Raw genomic sequence first — 24,225 nt, 5'->3', positions numbered from 1 at the left:
TCATGCTTCTCTACTTCAAAGCACAGAATTACAAAAAGGCTGCCATGGATTTGAAAAATACACTCTCACTCAATGTGGAGCCAGACCACTGCCTGGTTTTTACCCTGAGCTCTCAAAGCTTGTCTTAAAAGAGATTAAGCATCAAAGTCCATTTTACAGATGGGGGAACTGAGTCATATCTTGGATAAGCATCTCAAAGCTGTAGTTAGGAGCAACATTGGAAAAGCCATCTGGGGCTCCTGACTTCTGTACTGGTTTGTCATGCAGTGACAGAATGAGCAAAATACCCTTCAAACCTGTCATAAGGAAAAGCAAGAACTGCAGATGAAATGCGCATTAAAAAGATATTAATTTGTACCCTCCTCCAACTGCAGTTAAAGTGATAAATTCCTTCAACGGACTGTGAGAAACCATTTTGAAACCTGTGTGTTTAATGGCAGATTCTTTCCTGTGACTTGCAATGAGAAAACACATCAAAGACATCATTGCCACCTCAGATGAGGGTGGCTTACCGTGGCTTTGCATGGCAGCAGGCATGGAAAACCATAACTCACCCACCCCACATCCAGGCCTAAATGCAGTCTAGATGTGTGTGGCTCCACATGCTTCCTCAGTGATTTCTAGACAGATTCCCTCAGCTCTGAGCTGGCCAGGATGCACTGCAGCAACGAGGATGACCACTGCATGGATGCTTGGCTCCGAACCAGCCTCAGAACAGACCCATGGAACAAAACACACTGGCAACCATCAGAGGAGAGGAGGTGGGATCTGAGGAGGGTCCTGCCATCCTTGCCATGGAAGAGCTCTCATCATAGAAGAGCCCACTGATGGGGATTCTAGCACCTCCCTGGGGAGATTATTCCAGTGATGGATTGTTCTCAGTGCAATATCTCTCCCTGTGCAGCTTTTTCCCATTGCCCTTTGTCTTCTACTGAGGGCTTCTTGCTCGTGGCTAAGTGCTACTCTCATTTAATACATCCCAGATCAAGAAAAAGGCAAAGCATGCACCTATAACATGAAAATCAATATGTAGTTGACATTTGGGACTGCACGGAACAAACTCCAACAATTCTAAAGGACCTGGTAGTATTTTAAGTTACACAAGCTTGACTTTTTTTCCCCCAGATATCTGTCTGTGGCCATAATTAGATTTGCTGGATATAACAGCTGAGTGACAATCATGTTTCCAGGGAGAAAACAGTAGGTACAGCTCATCCTCTAATGTGCTCTTATCTCCAGCATCCTCAGAGGCTGCTGCTGCCTGAGAAGCTCCCTCCTGGTGAAGACGGAGCCTGAGGAAATAACTGTGAACACAGAGACATGGCACTCTGCATCCCAACAGCCTCACACAGGGGGCTGAGGAGTCAGCTCCATGCCACATCCCTGCTCCTCAGGGGCTGGAGGGAAGATGCAGAGGGTGTAATCAATGGCAAGCAAGACACACTCTAATTACCCTTTTTATAATGCAAACGTGACTGGATTAATAAGCCCTGCAAACCACAGGACTGCCTTACACAACTTCTAATTACTCAGGGAACTCAGAATTTCTGTTGTAGGATGGTTGGCTATAAGCTTGTATTATCTTGACGGTACATCAGGCCCTGCAACGTTAAGAGAAATACTTTCTGTCTGAAAGCTTTGTACCGACTCCAAGATCTTCATGTTTCCCTGGCCGTTGTTTCCTCAGGCCAGACAGCCAGAACATCACCCAAACACACTGTTATTGGGAAGCAAACATGCACGGAGCCGATATAAAAAGAAATAAATAAATGAAAAGTCCTCTGTGTTGAAGGGCTATTTCCAAGGAGCTGTCTATGTTACACAGATAAAAGATGAGACTAAAGGGCGTTCAACATGTTGTATGGAGCCTGACCCTGAAAAGCACTTAAGAAAGTGAATAAAGCTCTTAAGCACATGTTCTCGATGACTGGAGCTTACGTTTTATTAAGCACTAACATGAGTAAATGGGTGTTTGCAGAAAGGGGAATTAGGCTCTGACCTGCAATCCTGGATCAATCAGATTTTTTCCAGTGGCTTTAGCAGTAGCCAGCTAAAAATCTACTCATCAGCCACAACCAAGTGTCCTCATTTGATGGGACTGGCATGCCAAAAGTTCTACACGGGACCAGAAGCAGAACTCCTCTGTCCCCTCACACTTCATGCCATCAGTAGCACATCAGTAGCACTCCTTAAGTTTCATTGTTCCCCAGGTCCTGGAGGGTAAGCCTCACTGCATGTCATTCCCCTTCTCCTCAAAGCAAAATCTATGGGCCACTGATTTTATGGGCCTCAGGATAACACTGGTTTAGCACAGCACAGATCTCATCAGCATTACAGCTGGTATGTTATCTGCAGAACCACAACCAGAATCAAGCACAAATAAATAAAAAAATAAATAACAATAAAAGAAGCAAAATTTGGTATTTAAGGCATTTGTGGATTCCTCCCATTTCACCGCTCTTGGGCTTTTATGTGCAATTAGCTCTCCAAAGGTCCCGACTGGGGACCATCGCATTAAATAATAACGCTGAATTACAGAAATGGCTCTATAAAATCTTACAAGGCACGTTAAATGATGCATGAAAAGGTCAGCTGGGGAATAGGGATTTCTGTTCTCTGAGGTCACGAGGGAGATTACAGCAAGCACAGCTATGCTCAGCCTGCCCTGCTGGCCCAGCCTGGTGGCATTTGCCCTGGCCCAGCAATTACAATACCAGGAACACAGGGAAAAATATACAAGGTAACTGTGGACGGACACAAGAGGTATGGTGGCACGTAGTGTTAACAGATCCCTATGTATGTTTGGTTCAAAACCACAACATCGTGGTGCCCATGGTCACAAAAAGACACAGTAAAAACAAGAGGGCAGAAACAGCCCACAGAAGTTGCTTTAGAGATGGAGAAGGCACCTATAGGGAGGCATCTGAGAGCAGTGTCTTATTGGGAAGGTGGATGTGATTACAGTGCACGAGTCAGGCACCAAAAGGCTCTATCTACAAAAAGGGGAACAAAAAGCAAAAGCTTCAGACCGAAGCTGGCCAAACTAAGTCAGAACACAAACAGCACAAGCGCAGGAGTCAAAGACCAAGCACCAAAGGAAACAAAAAGCTGGGACTTCATCTTTTGAGACGGTCAAAGTAAGCTTGGAGAGCTGCCTAGAGGAAAAGATTTAGCCAGACAAACAGTCCAGCTGACTCAGTGCAGGGTTTGTGAGGTGAGGTTGTACAGACTTACATGAGGAGAAGGTCAGGCTGTCAGTGTCTTTTAAACTTGTGGACAGTGTAAATCAGGCCATACTGTACAGTCTAAATTATTTCCAAAAATACCACATCTTTTCTAATAGACTTCAGTGATATAAAAGCCTACAGCCATCAGACCTCCCTGAGGTCCCATGCTGTCACTGCAGCCCATGTCCCTGCCTTGCTGACACAGGCACCAGGGTCCTCAGAAATGCTAAGGATGCAAAAGACTGTATTTGTTCAAGGATGCAGAGAAGAAAAGTCACCACTCAGCCCTGACCCCTGTGCGGACAAACCAGGGAAGCACAAGTGAATTTCTCCTTTAGTTAGTTTTAGGCATTAAAATAGTTTCCTGCTTCCATCGGCTTCTCCTGATATAGTAATTAGTGTGCCTTCCTGCAGAAGGAATCCCAATAGAGATGAAGCCATGACCTGGAGAGAGCTGGGCTTCCAAGGAAGTGCTAATTAGTTCTCATCTGAGAACTACAGTTAAGGCAAGTGAGGAGGTGTTGCTAGAAACTGGAAATAATCTGTACAAACATGTTCTTCCCTATGTGACAGCCCAACTAATTACACCTCCTTGAGTTTGCTCCATTCTACAGAATCTCACTCTGTCCGAAGTGTATTGCTGCCAGGTCCACAACTTTAACGCACTGTGTCAGTGCTGGATTAACCTTTTCATCACTGCTTGAGAGGACAGATGTTGCTATCAAACAGTCTCACTCCAGGGACAGCAAAAAAAACTCTTCCAGGGCAGGTGGTCAAAAACAGAGACCAGTCTGGGAAAGCCAGTATAGCTCCATGTTCAGTGTCCAACTGATGAAAACTCCATAGAACCTCTTCCTCTGCTATCTACCTGGTGGCCAAACTCATAATCAGGCCAGAAGCATTCAGGACACTTGGCCCTGCCACCACCCATCAGGCCGAGGTGCTCTGCAGGACATAATCCTGTGCCTGCTGTAAATTCTCCAGCCTATTTGTCTCACCTGATGTCAACACTAGAGTGGTTTATTCACGTTTACCACATTCCACTTCCATGGCATGCAATCAAAGCTTTGCACCCTCCTGGAAAATTAAAATGTCCCCTGAGGGAAGATGGTAATTAATACACTGAAAAAGGATGATTCCACAGCAGTAATCAGAAAGCTAATTATTTTTTATATAAACTGTTCTGTGTGCAGGCTTTCACAGGTACAACGGTCTCATTCCATTGGGTTGACTGGGGGCCACTGTGATGTGTGCATACAATCTGAGAGCTGAAACTGGGAAAAAAATGGAAAGCACAAGCTAACATAGGAGGGGAGCAGCCAGCTGTGTCTTCCTTTGACAAGGAAGAGTTTTCTAAATGAGAGTTTTCTAAATGAGAAGAGCACCCTCCCCAAACCAAGCATTTGCATTATTAAGTCTGCATTATTAAGCAGCCATCCCACAGTCTTAATTCCTGGTTCGCATCTCTATGAGGAGACAGAGGCCAATGCATCTAACAGGCAGTCAGCATGATCTTCCAGGTCTTCTCCAACCTTAGTGTTTCTCTTATCCTAAGTATACATTTATTGTAGGGCTCATAGTAAGCTGCCACTACCGGCAGCTACTTTATAGCCCAGTGCAAGGAATGAATGGTCACCATACATGACTCACTGAAGCCTTGAGGCCCTACTTTATCCATAAGTCATGGAGCAACCCTTACCATGAGGTAGAAACCTGGCCAACAGCAAGCAGCTGATGCTCAGCATGACTTTCTGGGCACCCTGCCTTTGTTACATGGGACAACAGTGGCCAATATCAGTCTGAATTAGTTGTGCTTATGAGACAAAGGGTACAGAACAGGCTTAGCAAACTTGATGTGAAGTGTGGTTTCAGGCAAGCCTTGTGATCTAGCTGTTGGTGTGTGCATGAAATCTTTACCAGCATTTCTTGCTCCTTGGTCCTGACAGCTCCTATCTGGGTTGCACGGCATCTGGCAAAGAGCTGGGAGGCAGATAGGACTGGAACTTGGGACTGGCCTCTCAGGCAGGAGAAGATCAAGGAGCAATCCCTCTGCCTCTCAGGACTGCAGAGGCAGATAAAATAAAAGCACCCTTTCTATTGGGCAGACGCCTTCCAGCTGTGGAGAAGTGCACTTTTCTCCTGCAAACAGAATCTATTCTGCCACCTCTGATGCTGTTTTAGTTTGCAGAAAAAAAGCTGCTAATGTACGTGCCTGTTGACAGAGCAGATTTGCACGATAGTTTATGACACCTACTGTACTCTCAGAGATGTAAAACAATATCCACTGCAGCTACTGAAAAGGCTTGGCTAGAACAGCCACATCCAGAAGTAACTCAGAAAGAAAAAAAAAACAACACAAAGCTATTAAAAACACTCACACACAAGCCAGGAAACATCTTATTATAGATCTGAGGAAGGGAAATTAAAAACCCAAACCCACACTCAGCATATGCCCAGCTATATTTGTTTGATCCATTTATTATCTTTGCCAGTACCACTTAAAAGCTGCACTACTCCAGAGTTTCAAGCTAAAAAAAAAACAACAAACCAAAAACCCAGCACACAAGATGACATTGCTGGCTTACAGCTGAGGCCTATCCTGTTTCCCTGAACATTTGCTGATCTGGCATCAGCACAACACCAGGGGAAGCAGGGGGTGGGGGCTGTGATCTGACTGGAAGATGCAGATCACAGAAAAACAGACTCTTTCTGTATTTATAGCATTGCTCTGCTGGAAGGGCAGCAAGTGGTGATCTTTAAAGCTGTGGTGGAGAATGTGCTGCTTTGAATGGGCTCCTTTGCTGACGATGTGCCTCCTGTCTGCACTTCTAGGTCTTCTGTATTTAAAATAAAAACCCTGGGAGTGCTACACCACACATACAAAGAGAAATGTGAAACAGAAAACATTACAACTAGCTGAGTTATTGCTCCCATAGTGTAAAGTCTGGAAATCAGCACTATAAGTTCTTCATTAAGAAGCACAGCTGCTGATGGATGGTAGGCCAAGCTGACCTGCAGCTGGGAGGGCTTCTGTCCTCGGAGCAACCAGCCACCCCAGGATCACAGAATCTGGAAAAGAGCTGCAAGATCATCCCATCCAACCGTCCACCTACCACCAATATTTCAACACTGAACCATGTCCCTCAGTACAACATCTAAATGTTTCTTGAACACATCCATGGATAGTGACCCCACCTCCCTGAGTAGCCCATTCCAGTGCCTGACCACTCTTTTGGAAGATGAATGTTTCCTAATGTCCAACCTGAATCTGCCCTGGCGCAGCTTGAGGCCATTCCCTCTAGTCTTATCTCTGGTTATGCAGGAGAAGAGGCTGACCCCCACCAGGGTGGGGCCCAAGGTATCATTCCCCTTAACTTAGAAGAAATTTGGCGCCTAGGTGGACAGGGAGCTACTTATGTGTCCCTGATACAGCAAGCTTACACAGGGCTCTGAAACACTCACTTTTATTAATAGCCTGGATGTCCCAGGCATTTTTCCTCTTTGGTTCTCATGAGTTATTTTCACTGCACAGCCTCCCATGATCACTCAATTTTGGGAGTTGATTAGACCAACTGGCGGGATAAATCCCCACATTTGGAAGGAGGAAAAAAAAAGACCCAGAGAATCAAGGGTGATTCTATAAAAAGAGAGGAACACAGGCACGGCATTGTGGGTACAAACAAGACTCAAGCATGTATCTGCCTTTCCGCTGCCAAGAAAAGCTCATTCAGTCACATGGAGTTTTAAATGAAGAATATGTTGGTTGAGCATCTTGTGCCACTTCTCACTTTTGATGGCACCTGGTCCTCAAGAAGCTCTCTTGGGCAAGCACACAAGGTATTACTCAATGGGGAGAGCTACATTTTAGTTCTAGAACTGCTCAACAGCAGCACCTTTGTCTTGGGAAAATCAATAGCAAAGGTCTTCTGGATCCTGAACTCCATCCAGATTGTGGAAATGGCAAATAGTGCAGGTATGAGCTACAGGAGTCAGCACTCAACATGACCTCCCAATGGCCTTTGAGGTTATTTCCTCCAACAAGGTATAAAAGGAGCTGGTAGAAAGGTTTTAAACAGCTTAAGCGAAAATTGTACAACAAATGAGTCTTCATAAAGGTCCAACACAGACTGCTTAGAGGTACGGGGACATGTGCATTGAATTCACACATAACGCTATCTCTTGCACACATACCTGCAGGACCAGCTTTTATAAATACATACCCATGTTTGCACATGTAAAAGATTCCTGTATCTACTGAAATATAGGGTCCAGCTGTACAAATCTCGGGGGGACGTGCATGCCAGGTAAATCATCCCAGCCCACACTGAAACACAACCTTTTTGCTGAGTCTATAACGTGAAATACTATGAAACTTGCTCCTTAACTCATTGTGTAGGCAGTACAGCATAATCACCAATTGCATGATTACAGACTATTTCCCCCCTCCCACATTCAGTTCCTACTCTGGATGGTGATTACTCACTGAATGAAAGTTTAATCTTTATGCCCCCTCCTTTGTCTTTTTACTGTACAAGCCTTGTTCTGAAGGTACATCTATCAACATTCTCAGGGCTTTCTGTTTGATCTTGGCTGTGGTCTGTGCAGTAACAGATAGAACACTAATGACACAGGAAGAAAACCTTCCTGCTTCCATCTCAGGTGTCTGGATCTAGACTTGGTTTGGGCTTGCTATGGGAATATAAAATCTTCTGACAATTTCCCTGTAAAACCTGCATGAGCATATGCAAATCGCTTTGGGTTTTTGTTTGTTTTCCAAAACTTTACCATAGCGAAACCTAGATTGACCAGGCTGGAAGATAGACCAGGCTCCATCAAATTTTGTAATTCCCAGAAGAATGAATATTAGAGCTGCTACTACAAAATTTGCTAGAATTTTTACTGGGGGAAAAAAAAAAAAAAAAAAAAAAACACTGAGTTTTCACCATCTTTATTTTCAGCAACGTTGGAATATCTCTAAATAAGAAAATTTTAGCTGGAGGTAGGAGCTGTCAGTGCGAGATATGTCAGACTGGTGGCTGAGTCTAAAGCAAGTGGAAAGTGAGTAATGGTACCTACACACACCAGCATTCAGCCTTGCAGTATGAGACGGTGCCTCCAAAGCAGCAATGGATCCTCTCATCACAGCCCCTGTGGGACAGGCTCTCCACACCTCGGTGACAGAGCATTAAGGGAATCTTGGGAAGTGGTGTACCTGGTCTGATGGACTGAAGAACAGTAACACACAAAGCAAATCTGTCTAGTGCCCAATCTGCTGGACTGTGCTCTCTCCATGACATATATGACCATAGACATACATGTGCTTTACATGGGTTGTGTATGCATCTCTGTGAGAAAGGCAGGAGAAACTTCATCTGCAACAACGTTCAAAGCTGATGCTTTTGCAAATGGAAAATGTGAAGATACTCTTTTCACAGTCACTAACAATGCGAATGTTTTAGCAACTCCCTCCACATAGCTGAGTTAAAAAATAATCTTTCTATAAAAGCACCACTGTATTCTAAGGTCAAATAAGTCACTCCAAGGCGTTCAGAAAACAATTTGCTATTTATCTTGCTGAAGAAAACAGCTCCCTATTTTTTCCTCCTCTTCTCTTTCCAGGGTTCTAAAACCCCCTGGAGGATAACTATTTTGATAAATTGCATAACAAAATTGTATTTCAGGGCTGCACATCTCCGTCACAGAGTATGGAATCAGTGTAAGGCAGCCTGTTTTCATGAGCTATTTTGAGACACGATGGCCAACACTGGCTTTCTCAGAATCCATCAGCACTGCAGGACATGTTTTTTTCCCAGGCACGCACATGTACACGCATCGCTGCATGTCTCCCATTGAACCAATAGTTCCCACATACCCCCACTCCAAACAGAAGTTTCTGCTCAAAGAAGAGGACAGCTGAGGAGACACTCAGCTCTAGAAGGCCCAGTAGCCAAAGAGGAAAAAACAAAATCAGCTTGCCCTATGATGGTTCTCCTAGCTTTGATCTTGATAACTACTGCATGTAGTGACCATCTATGGTCAGGAAGAAACTAGGTTTACCCTGGGGAGGTCATTTATTATTAACCGAAACCTTTTCCACCTTGGTGTCTGAGAAAACAAGCGTATTCAGCAGAACTGGTCCTTGAGAGTCAAAGCGTGCTATCATAACCCCATGTTACTTTTGGCAAACAGACCGGTATCACCTACTAGCCCAGGCTCGTCTGTGTAACAGCGCGGCTGCCAAAAACAGGATGAAGAAAAGGATGACACACTGCTAATCTGTAATCATGCTTGTTCAAAGTGCGAATGGAAAGAATGGGCACCCTTGACCCTGCAGTCCCCTGTTTATCACTGGAGTAAGTGAAGCCATGGCTGTGGCCAGATAACTTCCATAGCATGAATATGTCTCAGTCCCAGGCAGAGGGCCAAGGAGAGAGCTGTCACTCCTACCTCTATCAGCTCCAGAGCTTCTCGGCTGGGACTGCTGATGACAGCAGCAGCGGCAGGGATGCAGGGACACTGAAAATGGGCTGCACCAGATGACCAAACAGCTCCTGCTGCAAGAGAACAGAGAGCAAGAACTCACTGTCTGGACTCTGTCTATGGCTCAAGAAGACCTAAAAGAAGTAAAACCCAGGAAACGATAGGAAAAATAAAATAAAATCTTTCCCACATCCTTTCCTCCCCCTGCTCAGTCTGGAGAAGTGGAAAGAAGTGGGGAGCACTGCCTTGCCTCCTTTCCCCACCTGCACCTCTGTGCTCTGGTAATCACTCCGCTTTGTCTTTGAGATGGCAGAGCTCAGATGCTGCCCTGCATCTGCTGCCACATGCCTTGTGCAGAGCGGCCTGTGCAAACAGTGCACATCTTGACTGTACATCGAGAAGATGTGCGTAAATGTCTGAGTCATGGCTCTGGTGTGATTGACAGCACTCTGCTCCAGAAGACTGCAGAGTGCTTAAGCGGTGGGAACTTGGTAGGCAAGGATGTTATGTAAGCGCGTGGTTATTTTTGTTCAAAGTTTAGTTTTGTGCTCTCAGAGACTAAAAATATATGCATACAAAGCTAAAGGACGTGTTTCCAAAACTCATTAAACAGTCATGCCCTTTCTCTAATCGTCCTCTTCCTATTGTCAGCAACTGCCAACTGCTGAAAGCAAGGCTTCTCCTTTATAACCAGCCTCCTCTGCTTTCTTCCTTCTTCAAGACTACAGATACATTTGGGAGAACACGGAGAAATACAACAGCAGTACTGGTACAGAGAATAAGAAAACTTACTTTACGGTGGCCACACATTACCATTGCAGATCTAAAAGCAGCTCTCAAACCAGACCATGCCCAGGGTCTGGGGCAGCCCCTGTCTGTGAAGACTTCTGCTAAGTGATATCACTTGTGACCCAGATGACAAGGATGAAGGCTATTCTGCCAGACAGCTAAGGGCAGCACTAGAGGTTGTGAGCTACCAGGAGAGTAAAGGCAGATTCACAGCTCACAGCTGCCTTGTTTTAGCATAAGTCCTTGTTCAGTGCAAGAAGGAAGCAAGTCTCATACAGGTCCAAACCCTGGTCTCAGGGCAGCACGTAGAGATGGCTTGGAAATGTAGCACTGTCACTTTCCTGCTCTGCTCACAGTTTTCTAAGTAATCTCGGGTCAGTGCCTTAAGCGTAAGTCCTCAGATGTCTACTAAAAGTCCTTTCTCATGTACCAAACAGCAAAAGTCAGGTCCCCTCTGTGGGGATTTAGTCTTTCTGTGGGCCTTGCTTCTTTCCTCTGTAAAATTTAGAGAAGCAAGGCCCTATCTCCCTAAAAATCAGCGCTGTACACACTGGGAAGGGACTCAGGGGCTGGGAGGTGATCGAGAGGGTGGGAGCAGGAGCCCAAGTGAAAGGCACGAGCTGAGCCTGAGCTTCTGCCCTGTGGAACTTTTCAGATTGAATAAACTGGGTCTGTTATCATTTAGAAGCTTTGAAGGAGAACACTGAACTTCTAGAAGACTGCCTGCTGCTAGTTTAAACTTCAGACAGTTAAATGACACAGGCTAATTCTGGTGCTCTGCTACACCCAGACATCTATCCCTGCTGGCAGGTCTAATGAGGACTTCAATCTGCACAAGAAATGGTTATTCATCATCACCTCTCCTTGCCCCTTATGTAAATGTTCTGCTTTGTCTCAGAAGAAAGAAAAAGTCTATAAATAAAGCCTAAGCAGCTATTTTCGGAAAAGAATTTTCTTCCTGGTGTACGTGTCCGTGTGTAAACAGTCATCTTCCACATTTCTGTCAGCTCATCTAATCTCTTAAATACTGAAGTTGGTTATTTTTTCCACTGCCTTGCTGTCTTCTTCCATCTCTGCCAGGGATTCTTTCAGGGGTCAGGTTCTTCAAACCCAACTGTGTATCCTAGCAGTGCCCATCATGGCAAGTGGTCTGCAATCAATGCATGAGGCAAAGTCTGGCCCTCAGAGCCATCCCATGACCCCATGTCCTGTAAAGACCTGAATCCTCATCTGCCCAAGTATTTATGCCTGCATATTGCATATGCTTTGATTTCACTTATCATTGTGTTGAAGGAGTATAGAAAATGGAGCTGTAGTTTGGGAAGGGTGAGTACCTTGGGGAAGGAACAGGATAAAAGGGAAAGCAGCTTTATGAGCAGAAAGAAGCTGTTAACAGCAATGGCAAAGCTCCCCACAAGAGACAGCAGCCTCATGTGTGCTGATAAGAGACAGGGTTAAGTGAGTGGAACATCACATGCCTGGACTGTTCAAAACTCCTTCCTACGCAAGCAACAAGAGCTTGAGGTGGATAACACAGGAATGTCAATGAAGAGCTAAAAAAAACCCCTTTCCTGTATGTGGTTTTAAATATTCCCAGGAACTCAGAGCTTGTTCTGAAAGCATCCAATTCAAAGCATGGGAGGGCTTTTCACTCCCCTGCTTGTGATAGCTCGACTTATCATGCTGAAAGGCAGGCAACAGTGAGGAGGCTGGAAACATTGAACCGGACTTGCTGCTTGTCAAATAACTTTCACCAGAAGCAAAGGACCAAAGGAAGAGACAGAGAGAACAGACTCAAATGACAGGTTAGCTAAGAAGGAAGCAAGCACATCACAGAAAAAATAAAATAAAAAGCAAGTGTCTGACATGTGCTCTGTTCCTTCTGCCTTTATCCCAAACTGCTCTCTGCTGCCCAATGGCACAGACAAGCTCAGACAGACCTTGAGTCCAACAAGAAGTGCTGGTTCCTAGGAGGAAATAGGCATGGGAAACTCAGGTGGTCTAAGACCACCTGATTGCTCTAAGGCTTCCTTACAAGTAATTTGCCCCCTTTCAGCCATCTGAAGTTTTGCCTTGGGAACTTTCTCTTCAGTCCCAGCACTTCTCTGTGCTTATTAGCACTGAGTACAGGCAGAACATCCTGTGGGCAAAACATAGTCCAGACTGGCCCCCATCCAAAGCTTTCACTGGTTTCTTACTGAAAGAGCCAATTTTACCTGGGTCACGACATGGGGCTTGCAGAAAGTTCAAACCAGCGTGTGGGTTTCTCATGTGAGAGAAATTCAAAGGTCAGAGTTTCTAATTTCCTTGAAACAGCTTTGAAGTCTTCCACACCAAAAGACCTGTCCTTTGATGTGATGTCTGCTGGAAGCTTCCTCATTGCCTGACTGGATAGAGCAGTGACAGCTAACTTGCCAAGACCATCAGGATTTCTTTCCCTGCTTCCTGTGAACCTTAGGCAAGTCTGTGGGTTGATTAGCAGATTTTTGGGTCTTGAGGATGCTCAGAGCACTGTCATAGGGCTGGTATTAAGACTGTTTTCAGAGAGAGAAGGATGGCCTGGCTACAACTTCCCTTTATTTTCCTCTTTCCACTCCTCTGCATTCTCTCCTGCTGCTGTGCCTCAAAGGAAAAGTGCCTCTGATGGCCTTGCTTTCCCCCAGCTGCTTGGGGCCATCTGAGAGCCAGTCCAAAGGCTGCTTTTGTCATAAGGAAAGCTTCTTCCAGACAGAGGAAGGCGATGCCTGGGGCTTCTATATTCACAGCCTTTCTATTTCTGGCTCTCCCTTTTCACAGGGCTTTGTTCACTAAACCCTACTCTCCCCAGAGGGGTTATTAGTGAGGATACTTACCTCAGAAGCAGAGTGAATTTGGGGAGAACAGGATGCACGCAACACCACCAGTGCCACCCTTAGATCAACCCCCAGCCATCAAAATCCAACTCTGGCACAATCTACCCCCCCAATGAAGGGCACTTTTGCATCTCACTGATCTGCCTTTCCCACTTCCAGGGAGTTTGCTAGAAAGGAGGTTCATTAATAGGGATGTCTCGAAGGCTTATATGTTGCTCTGCAGGCTCCCATTTTCCTCTTGTGGTGGAAAGCAGAGAGTAATCTTATTTTCAATATATAGAGTGGTAGGCTGTGTAGATACCAAGTCCAAAGCATTTTCAGAAAGGTCACTGGAATAACACAATGCATGAGGTCAGAAAGCCTTGAGGAGCTCCAGGGAAACGACATGAGTTGTGAAGGTTACTGCAGCAGCTCCAGCCACTCCTCTGATCCCCAGCACTATGATCTCAGCCCATGGGATCAGCTCAGAGCAGATCTCCCAACCTGGGATTGCTGCTGATTCCACACTGCAAGTTGGGTGCCCCTTCCCTTTTCTCCTACCTTACCCCATGTGGCAGCTGCCTGCCCTGTTCCCAGCGCTTCATTTTGGCTACAGACCTTCACTCCCTTAATCCTGACCCCCATATGCATCACCACTGATAGTGCTACCAGTCCAGGCAAGGGGTGATTCGCCATCTCTTGTCTTTCTGATATGGAGAAACTCTGAACATCAGGTTTACCCCATGTTATAAGTATCCCAAACCAGGCACCCGCAGTTTTACCTGTTTTTAATTGTGACAGACTCCAGAAGTAGATAACCATTTTCCCACCCACTGAGACCACAGCTCACCCTTCCATAGATTTTCACCAGTGGCTCTTCCAAACACACCTTTCTATTGCCTCCTGAAACCATACAAGGCTGGAACACAAGCTTGTCTGACACACACACATCCTAAGGTCAAACCAATTATCACACTCCTTGCCCACAGGCACCAAGGCACGTTTTGTGCCAACCTTACAGCATTCTGCCTGATTCCAGTCAACCACAGCCTTATCCAGGGAGGTTTGTTGTTATTAAACTCAACTAAAATACAAAAAAAAAAATAAATAAATAAAAAGAAACCACCCAAACCCAATACCAAAACACATTTGCTGCCTTCCCAGCACTTTCCAGCACTCACCTGAGTAGAGAATGTTTACTATATGGCTCCCTTTCCAAGCTTAAAGCCAACTGGTCACACAGCTAGAAAATCCTCTACATTGAATACAGTTTTCTCCAATATTTGGCATAGCAACACTTTGATAAGGTGCTGATAATGAGAGCACATGGTGGTTTCCGTCAACACATGAAGTCACACTTTTCCCAGAAAGATACAGTCAGGGACTTAGCTGTAATATTGGTCAAATCCTCAGGCTTCCAACTAACACAGACAAGGTCTGAGCCACCCAAGTGAGCTTTAATCCTTGTCTGTTATCCCATCCAGTTACTGCTGTTTAACATCCAGCCCGTCTCTTCAGTCCTTCTGATTTAAGCACACACCCATTTCCTCCTCTGGCACCAAGCAGATTAGAAAACACCTGTGTGCTCAGATCACAAATGTGCACCAGTATCAGCTGGTCTAATCAGAGTTAGTTCTTCCAGAAATTTCTAATAGGGTAATAACAGTCTTGTTCCCTAAGTACTTGCTAGGAGGCATAGCAAGAACTGGGCTTTCTAGAGCAACTTCTTTCATTCTCACAGAAGCATCTGGCAGAAGTCATTGAGGATTAATCTATGGATTAGAACTCAGCCTCTCCCACAGACAGCATGAGGGCAGATACGACATTTTAAAGCAAATGAGACACACATACAAAACTTGGTCTGTAAGAAAGATCCAGCCTCCAAACTATGACAGTTATCTGCAGAAGAACCAGAATTTCACTTATCTATCTGCTGACCTACCAAGCAATCACATAACGCTCTGTTGAATGAGAACTTCTGCTTCTTTACACCTCTGACATGGTTTTCTACATGATGTTTTAATTTCTTTTTTGTTGTTGTTGTTTCCTTTCCTCATTTCATTTCCTCTTTAAATTCCAAGACAGCTGCCTGTGTGCAAGGATAGCAGCTGTTTTATTCCTGGAGTTAGTGTGCAGCCACAGGACAGATAAACACTGGGCTTTCTGCAGGAAGCCCAGCTTTCCTTCTTCCCTGATTTGTTGTTGTTTTCCTCAGGCTGAAGCTAACATCTACTTAGAGAAAAACAGGCGTTTGGGGTTTTGTCTATGGAAAGAAAGAGCTGACTCTGTCAGGAGCAACGCGTGTCCTTTCAGAAACAGAAATATTTTCACTCTTGGATTTCAGTAGGATATTTTTGCCGTGTTATGAATCCAAACATTTTGTAGAATCACGCAGGCACCGAAACAAGAGAAAGGCTTCTCTGAAACACAGAAGAGCAAATGGGATCACAGCTAGGCTCTGCACGAACAGCACAGCTTCCAAAGAGAAACCTTTTCTGCAAAGCCCGCTGTGCCCACAGATCCCGTTGGCACAAGAGGAGCACAGAAAGGGACTGGATTGCAGTACATGTTTTGGCATCAAAGAGTACCCTCACATCACAGCTGCTGAAGCTTATTAAGTCACTTGCAGAACCGCAGCACTTCCTATTTCCACACATAAAAAGAACAAAATCCTTTCTCAGAATTAAGGGTTTGTATTTTGGGCCAGCAGAACTGCAGGGTATGGAGCTTCCACACGCAGCAGGGCTCTTGGTGAACCCAAGGGCTGTTTCACAGCAGCACTGGAAAGCAGCGTTGAGCTTTTGCTGCCACAGGCCTACTCAAAGCAGAACAGATGCTGTGCCAAAGCTCATCTTTTTTGCAACCAGGAGCCTCAGTTAAATCCAAACATACACAGAAGAAGTGCTGAAACCTCAGACTGTGGATCCAATCTTGAGTTAAGCTTCTAAAACTGTGAAGTCCCCCAGCTCTGGCTACATTTACCTGCAGCCTTGCTCCACAGACTGCTGAGGAAGGGAAGGCAGACTCAGCTGTGCTGCTGAGGCCCACATGGCTGCTCAGGGTGCTGTGGGAGACTCGTGCTGCAACTGAAAGGTGCCATACAGACTCGCAGCCCCTAACAGAGCATCCCTCTGCCTTCTTCTGTATGCAGAGGGGTACTGCTTAAATAAAGGGTAGTCTCTCCCCTTCAGCTCTGGCAAACCTCTCCCCTGTCCCACCTCAGGTTTCTGCAACCACCATCCTAGGAGAGGCAGGTAAGAGAATGTCCTCCAGTCAAGGAGGACAAAAAAACTGTCCATGCCAGCATCAGCAGCCTGCTCTACCCCTACCAAAGCACCTTCAAGCCACCCCTTCAAACAGCTACTGAAAGGCTAATGCTTCTCAAGTGTCAGCAGCTCTGGTGGACCTAACCATGGCCTACACTGGCAGGGCCTGTTGTGCCATGCAGCAAGGTACCTCTGCAGGAACTGCCCAAAAGACAATATACAAGCAGTTGGCATGGCCGATAGCAAAGCAGCAAGCACTCATGTTCAGGCATGCACTTTGGGCTAATAGAGACTTGAAGAAATAAAAGTCCAAGGTGAAAATGGGGAGAAAAGAAAGAAGAGCAAGGGTGGAACCTCAGCATCCACCCTGCTCCACCCTGCAACCAGCGAGTGCTGCCCGCTCCTCTGCAGGGCGAGAGCCCAACGCTGGGCCTGCCGAGCCCAAAGGCTGGAAATGTTCCTTTCCAAGCAGAAGGCAGCTGAGACTCTTTGACAAAGATGAATCCAGCTGCTGGGCTTCTGGGGACACTCTAGAAATGACGAATCTCCCAATAAAACCATCAGAACTGGCAAATCCATACTACCCCCAAACAACTATGATTTCTTTGCCTGTGGGAATCGCTGTGTTGAAATGACTATGAAATTCCTGCCATGTCATTGAATTTGCATGCGTTTCTTTTTGGTTCCTTCCTCCTTCAGCCTTCTTCCCCTGCCAGAGTGCAGACATTCCTGAAAATCAGCTAACCACACTCCCATGCTTTACAGCCTGAAGACCTTGAAACAAATGAGCCTTGAAGAGTAATTGTAGCATTACGGGCACCAAATGAAGCTGAATTATGCAGCGTTTAGTGGATGCTGCTTAGTGGATTGGTTTGGGGGAAAGTGTTATATAATTGAATTTTAAAAGGTTCAAAAAGAATTCAGCTGACACTGCCTGATGGAAAATGGTGTAAAGGTGCAGAATACAGCCCTCTCTGTGCAGAGGCCAGGTTGGGAAGGGTCTGCCACCGTAACATGAGCTATAGATGGTGAGTGAAGCAGCGGGTTGAGTTTCTCATGGGTTTGATGGTGCTGTTTGTGTGGCAGAAGCCTTTTCTCCTCTGACAATTATTGCTGTGGCAATTTCTTTTCTTTTCCATGGCCATGCATTTGTCTAGTTCTTATGTAGCATCCAAAAGAAAAGCAGCAGTATTAGAAATGATGAACCCCACACAACTGCTCCACAACGTGGTACACATTCAGCAGTCACTAGAGGTGTGTGTTCAGCAATCACTGACCATCCCTGCATGCATTCACATGCAGTGCACGTCTGCACATCTTACAGAAGGAATTCAGTGTTATTATCTCTGTTCTTCACAAGTAGAAATTAAGCTGAAATTAATCATTAATTAAGAAATGAATGTAGAAGGTAAGCAGCTTGCTCAAGCTCACACAGGAAATGGGTAAGGAATGAAGAATGGGAAACAGGTGTTGTCCTGACTGTGCCATCACATGGCTGTGGCTTCCTACCAACACTTCAGTATTGCACAGGTCCTGGAAAACAAAATGTTTGGAAGTCCTTCTTCCTCATATTCTGGTGTTTGTTTGTGGACAGTACCTTGAGAGAAGGTAGGAAGAGTGCAGAGGAAAGCTGAATTAGGACCTCACCCATGCTTTGCCATGCTTTTCAGTCTCCTTGCTGTAAGGCTGGAGGACCGGCAGTGGGAGTGATGGGAGAGTGAGAAGCAGGAGCTTTGCTGGGCTGATCAAGAAATGCCTGTGCAGCAATACCATGTCAGCAGCACATGAAGGGCCTGGCATTCCCAGCAGGGAAAGGTGCTCACTCCTCACAACACACTGCAGGTGAGCCTTCATGTGCCTGCTGAGAAGCACTGGCACAAACCCAGCAGGATGCTGCTCTGACACTGACTCACCCCACAGGTTTGGGCAACTCGTTTCTTCCTCCTTCCTGACTCCCCACGCAGGCAGAGCACCGAGCACCAGGGCTTGTTCCATGTCAGAATGAAGCAAGAGTCTGGGGGAGGCAGGGGCCAGGAGGGAGGCAGGGTGACAGTCTGACCGAGGAATGCGTGACCATGCCCTACAAGGCTGCAGGCATTTCCTGACCCACAGATTCTGCCAGCCTCACCCCTGCTGAACTCTCATTGCAGAACACAGGCACCGGCCCCACCATCCCTGGAGAAAGAGATGGGGGGTGCCCAGAGGAGGCAGCCACCCGCAAACCTGCCTGGGTGCAGCTGAGGCTTTTGGTTACCTTTTGGCTTGCGACTCGCTGCTCGGTGTTTAAACACAGGTGTCCGCTGCTGTTGACACTGAGTAATAAATGGACATTTTTTCCATTGGAAAGAATCTCAAGAATTTCCCAGTTCTCTTTTTATTCCTTTTTCCTCATGCGTCTTCCTAAGGAGGCTGTTAATGCAGGGAGCAGGGCAGCCAATGTGGATGTGACAGCACTCAGCTTTGGTCTTATTTTTAAATAAGACCCTTTGGTCTTATTTTTAAATCAGCCCCTGCACTCCTTCCTCAGGACACAGCCATCCTTTCAACTGAAGCCTTCCTTCCTTTCCACACTTCCAGCTTGTGTTTGATGATTTCTGCTCCATTCCCTGGACTGCAAATCAGTACCCCAAAATGGAGGTAGCAGACACCTCCAGGGCTCAATTACCCTTCCTCTTTTCTATGGCGCTCAAACCAGTTAGTCTATTTCCCTAAGATAAACCAGACTGCCATATTCTGGTATGTCCCAGAGAACATAGGGCAGACCCCACAAACCCCCAGACCCTGCCAGCACCATGCTCTATGAGGAAATCCTTGCCAGGTGGCAGGGTAGCCCAACAACCCCAAATACACCTCAGGGTATATCTTGTGCAAAGACAAGATGCTGAGGTGTTTCTACACACCAATTCGTCCCTGCATGTGCATTTGCTGTATCATCTTCTCCTTGTTCTTCTAGGACTTGGTTGGAAAGCACAAACACATCTCCAGCCCTCCTGCTTGTGCTCATGCCTGAGGGCTTCCCAGAGGGCAGCAGCAGGGCAGGTGAGTATGAACCAGCCCTACCATTCAAAAGACATGAATGTGGTATTTTCCTACAAGATTACATGGAAAAATGAAACAACAAACAATCAAACACACAAAAAACCAAGCAACAAGCCCTCATTGCAATACAGCGTTGTCCTCTTTGGACAGCTCTGCTTGTGGGTTGCAGGAATTTTGGTGGCATGCCCAGCACAGCAGGAGAGTTTGAGGTCTGTCTGGGAGGACACAAGCCTCCATGCTGGAAACCTGCGGTCCAAAAGTCATAAATTATCCTCTTTCCTCCTGGGTATGTTCTGATGACTTCCCTCAGCCCCCTGACTGCTCCATCCACACCCCCAGGGAACACAGGACCGTCCCTCTCATCCCCAAGGAGGGAACAATGGGAGGAGGTGAAGGGAGGGGACAGGTTCTGAACAAAAGAAGAACAAGGTCAAACCACAGGTGAGACATTACCATTTCACCAGGAAAGAAACAGGTAATGACATCAGTTAGCACCCAGCGAATGAGCTGTGGCATTCACCCTCCTCAGCCTGCGGAGGCTATAAGCAGCCTTTCATCTATGCCCTGCTCCTCCTCCTCTGCCACCGCCTCCCCCCACTCCCGCCCATTTATGATACAGGCTTATGACAAAACAACTTATTAAAGGAATTACGCAGCTGAGCTTCTAACCCTTTCCATGCTGGATTTTTCCAGAGCTTTACGCTTATCAAGTAATCGTGCTCAATACATGAGCTACCTGTCACAAGCTCAGCATTTATTTTTCTAATGAGGCCTCAGCTCTTAAAATTGCTTGCATGTTTGGTTGAGAAAGCTCAGTCACATGGGTGCAAAGGTAATCCAGGAAAAGTATTGTCAGCACACTTCATCCTGGGGGCTGCCACCGCCTCAGGACCAGCACCTCGGGAGGTCACTTGGTGGCAGGACACCATTATGCTTTTCTGTGCAGACGACTGCACCCATGTGCCATGTGGGAGTCCATGTGCTTGGTGCTCTGGGATTGTCAGGGGAGCCCACATGATGGTCAAAGAGCCTGTGCAGCCCTGCTGCCTTCTGAGATGCCCCTGGGCACTGGAGTGGGAGACGGGGCCAGGAGCCACTGGATCTCTTGTGTACACTGCCCGAACTTGGACTGGGAAGATGAGTCTGAAAATATGAAGGGGTACAGCTGTGTGTAGGTTCGTGCAAGGCGGGCTGGCCCCTTCGTAAGCAAATGGGATCAGGCAGAGGATGCAAACCAGCCTGGAGCTAAGTGCCAGGTCCTGCTGGGGCTTCACCGTGAGCTTACACTCATCTCTGAAGAGTCCTGATCTGTTCATGCTTCTCTGAAAGGAAGAAGCACCTTGAATTCTCTTTCACTTTCCCTCAACCACGCTGCCACTGTTTACCTTGGTCTTGCAGTTGCTGCTCTGCCCACCCTTGAGTGGGCATGGATGGCAGGCATGGGCTCACCCTGCAGAGAGAGCATCCTCTTGGCATCACCTATGGGAAAAATAAAATTAAAACAAAAAAGAAACCAGAAAAACACACAAAAAAATTGACCCTCTGCAGCAGCCCACCGGATCATGTCACCCAGCCTCAAATCTTCTGGCAGGCAGCACCCCCAGCAATAGCCAGCGGGCTCCTCCAAGCATCTGCACACACTGGTGATACGTACCACAGCGTATAAAAATGTATATCTCCTTATAATTAGGAGTGTTCAGGGTGGTGACTCAGACATTCCAGTCAGCTTTTTTCTCATCGTTGGTGTGTGAACTGTAACTTTAGTCATTTTTTCCAATGACTTTGGACTTTAAAAACAGTAATTAGCCAAGTTAGCTTGTTATCAGCTCCTGCCAATAACCCATCCTTGCCACGGTCCTTCACTCTGTTTCGGTCACAGATGAAACTTTAGCGCTCAGATTTCAAGGCCGATGTTTGTCTGGAGGAGTGAGGCAGCTGAGCAAGGAAAATGAGCTCTAACCCTGCAAACACTTCCACCTGCATCCCCACGTTAAGAATTCAAATAGTTTCACTGAAGTAGCTCCAGGCTGGGTCTTTATATAGCATAGTAAATAGCAGGCAAGACATGAAATAAAACTTTAGAGGCATCATTTTCTCACTTCTCTTTCTATTAATGGCTACGCAGGCATCAACTTACACACAGTGAAAACACCATCCATGCTAATAATGCTTATCCCACTGTGTTTTCACAGCGCCTTCCATCCGCTCTGCTCATCGAGCATTTCACTGCACAAGGATCAGCACATACTGCCGCATCTGCAGCTGGCTGCAAAGCAAGTGGCAATCTGTTACCAATGCTCACAGCTCTTTATCCTACAAAATGCTTCAAGAGGTGTTACACCGCCTGCATTCAGGGAGGAAACAAGGGAAACTGCTGTTTCCTTTGCTATGCTGCTGGTCCCCGTGTATTCTTCCCTGGTGGAACATCTGCTACCATACCAGTTGCAAGGTTCTGGCAAAGGAGAAATCATGGAGAGATTCAGATGTAGGCAGCCTGCACAGGTGAGCCATCACTGACAGCATCTGGGCTGGATTGTGTGGGAACAGAAAAATGCTCATAAGAAATACTCAAGCCAGCCACATTTTCATGTGAGAAATTAGAATGGAAAGAGCAGCTCTTCCTGAATCATGCAGACCATGAATTCCTGGTAAATAGATGGTGTTTGTCTGTCATTTGTTACAATGTGCACGGAAAGACAATGGTGTGGTCAAAGGCACATCTATAGTGGAGGATTCCCTGAAAGGAAACCCATGTGTGGAAACAAAGGAGAAACCAGAATCAGACCATCCAGCAGTGCCAAAGCCAAAAGACAGGTAAAGTTCAATGCAGAAATCATAGAATGGCTTGGGTTGGAAGGGACCTCAAGGAGCATCGAGTTCCAACCCCCCTGCCACAGGCAGGGCTGCCAATTGCTAGATCAAGTACTAAGCACTCAGCACGGGGTTGTGTCTCCCTGAAGTCAATGGGATCTACTGCAGCTTTCAGTATGACTGTGCTCTTACCATCTTCTTTCCACATTCTTACCATCTTCCTCTCACTCTTCCCAGTCCTCGTTTTGTTGTTGTTTTTCTTTTTACTCCGTTTCATCTTATTTCACAAACACTCTGTTGGTTTGTGTGGGGTTTTTCTTTTGTGGCGATCAAGGATCGTGAAGTTTACGTGGCTGAGCTCAACACACAGTGCACAGCTCAAGATCTTCATGCCACAGAAACAGAGGCCTGGACACATGAAGACACAAATCCTGTGAGGCGGGAGCACAAGGGAAATGAGGGGTGAGGTTCAGCTTCAGTTACCTGAGAGCCAGGCATGCAAACTACCTGGTTATCTAAATCTCTTTACTTAAAGCCGGAGGACCTCCAAGAAGTCATTCTTTCCAGATAGGCTGTTAACATGAATCATCTTCTGGAGATGTTTACCTCCTCCGTGGAGTACAGGAAGAGACAAAACAATTATCTCAGGCTAGACTCTCAGGCTTTAATTAAGATGAAGGCAGCTGTGCGTGATGAGCCCAGTGCCAGGACATGAGGCGCTGTTGGTGCTTGCAGCTGGGAGCTTTTCTCTGTCCTCCTATGCAAAACTCAAAGAAAGTATCTTTCCAGAGCAACTCTTGATATGTTTTTCTTACCGAGCGTCCTCAAACTTGACAGCAATTGATTTCATCCAGATTCTTCTGCAGACAAGTGCCTGATGTTTTGCTGGGAGAGAAAGATGCAGAAATCTTCTAGAAAGCACACTGTGAGAACATGGTCTTACCGAAATACATGGGGCAATGCAGAAAGGCCCTGGGAAGGGCCAGGACACGCTGTGTGTACTCAGTGGTACACAGCAAGGCTGTCTGCACCCCATAAAAACACCTGCAAGCCCCGGCCTTCGCTGCAAACACGTACCCAGAGCAGGCCCCCGCTGGGAACTGATATCTTCCTGCTGCACATTTTGGCAAACCCTGTTTTAGCTCAGCTCCCACAGGGAGACAGGTCACAAGATTCAGAACTACAAAGCTCCCTTGTCTTGGTGCAGAGGATCATAATCCCGGTGTAGGTCAGCAAAACCCTCACTCCCACCTGCAGAGTGGGTTTGTGCACAAAAAAAAAGCCCTTCTCCAGCACCTGCTGCAACCCCCACACCTCACCCCTCCTGCAAAGGTGTCAATGCTGGAGCATTAAGGGATTAAAGCAATTGCTTAGAAGGTGGTGTAGATGGTGACAAGCTTCTCAGGAATGGGAGGAGGGGAGAGGGGGCTGAGTGGCAAATCTTGCGAGCACACTACACTCTGCATGCTGCAAAGGGTTTTCCCACACAAGGTAGTTTGCGAGGGTGTTTACTGCTTGCAAGTGCTGCAGCTTCCGTGGATGCCTGGCTCCAGCCAGCTCACCCTCACACCACAGGACACTGGGAGGGCACCATCCCATCCCCAACCAGGCGCTGTTTGGAAGGGGTCTGTCATCACCCCACTGGCAGCACCCAAGGCAGAGCCTCCAGCCACAGCACTAGCAGCCACCCCCATGGAAAAGAGCAGTCAAACACTGTGCAGGAAGGCCTACGCTTGGCAAATATTTGTCAAGCTGATTGCAGCCTGCCTGGCTCAGGCTGCT

The 24,225-nt window shown here is 46.5% G+C and overlaps 1 protein-coding gene and 1 long non-coding RNA gene across 2 annotated transcripts in view; one reads left to right on the top strand and one right to left on the bottom strand.

Moving 5' to 3' along the window:
* LCLAT1 (lysocardiolipin acyltransferase 1) overlaps positions 1 to 9,776 on the bottom strand; it is a 136,202-nt gene extending 126,426 nt beyond the window's left edge. Inside the window, exon 1 of the mRNA XM_085542708.1 lies at positions 9,675 to 9,776. The gene's annotated coding sequence lies outside the window, so the exon portion shown is untranslated. The remainder of the gene's footprint in view (positions 1 to 9,674) is intronic.
* LOC146761283 (uncharacterized) overlaps positions 1 to 24,225 on the top strand; it is an 86,913-nt gene that overhangs the window by 36,947 nt on the left and 25,741 nt on the right. The window lies entirely within an intron of this gene.

This window comes from Coturnix japonica, chromosome 3 (genome assembly GCF_054131305.1).
Source record: "Coturnix japonica strain WE chromosome 3, WE-NBRP24, whole genome shotgun sequence".
Lineage (NCBI taxonomy): Eukaryota > Metazoa > Chordata > Aves > Galliformes > Phasianidae > Coturnix > Coturnix japonica.
This window is presented reverse-complemented; position numbering and strand designations above follow the sequence as displayed.